Raw genomic sequence first — 913 nt, forward strand, 5'->3', positions numbered from 1 at the left:
ACAGGGCTGGCACTTTTCTTCCTCTTCACCTGTGTCGTGTTCCTGCCACCATCTGACCCACAGGCTGTTGCTTTTCGCTTGTCCCCCTTATTCGAACTTACACTCTGTGAAGCCAGGGAGTTTTTTTTCCTGTTTGGTTACTGTTGCATCCCAGGGCCTAGGACAGCGCCTGGCACAGAGCAGGTACCCGGTAAATATTTGTTGAATGAATTGCAAAACAGAGCCTTATCTCAAGGGTCTGAGCAGAGCAGAAAACCAGGGGCAGGGACTTCCCTGGTGGCGCAGTGGTTAAGAATCCGCCTGCCAATGCAGGGGACACGGGTTCGAGTCCTGGTCCGGGAAGATCCCACAGGCCGCGGAGCAACTAAGCCTGTGTGCCACAATTACTGAGCCTGTGCTCTAGAACCCATGTACCACAACTACTGAGCCCAAGTGCTGCAACTACTGAAGCCTGCACACCTAGAGCCCGTGCTCCGCAACAAGAGAAGCCCACGCACCGCAACTCGCTGCAACTAGAGGAAGACCGCACGCAGCAGCAAACACCCAATGCAGCCAAAACTTTTAAAAATAAAATTAATTAATTAAAAAAAAAAGAAAACCAGGGGCAGGCTCTCGGCGGGAAGTAGGAGATTCGGAACAGGATGCAGCAGGCAGACTGAAGATGGGGAAAGGGGTGGGGAGGGGCTGGGCCGGCTCTGAGAGGACACCAGCTCCCCGCTGACTCCTTCAGGGACAGCTGGACCCAACCCAGCGTTTAGGCGATCAGCTGTTTAAGAGCCCAGATGTGCTGAGTCACTGCATACTTGACCGGTGGGAATCTGTCACTTCGGCAAAAGTTTTACTTTTCATCAGAGTGAGATTTGCTTTCTGAAAATTATCCTTATAGTTCAGATTTCAGTATCTATTATTTATA

This window comes from Balaenoptera ricei, chromosome 13 (genome assembly GCF_028023285.1).
Source record: "Balaenoptera ricei isolate mBalRic1 chromosome 13, mBalRic1.hap2, whole genome shotgun sequence".
Classification (NCBI taxonomy): domain Eukaryota; kingdom Metazoa; phylum Chordata; class Mammalia; order Artiodactyla; family Balaenopteridae; genus Balaenoptera; species Balaenoptera ricei.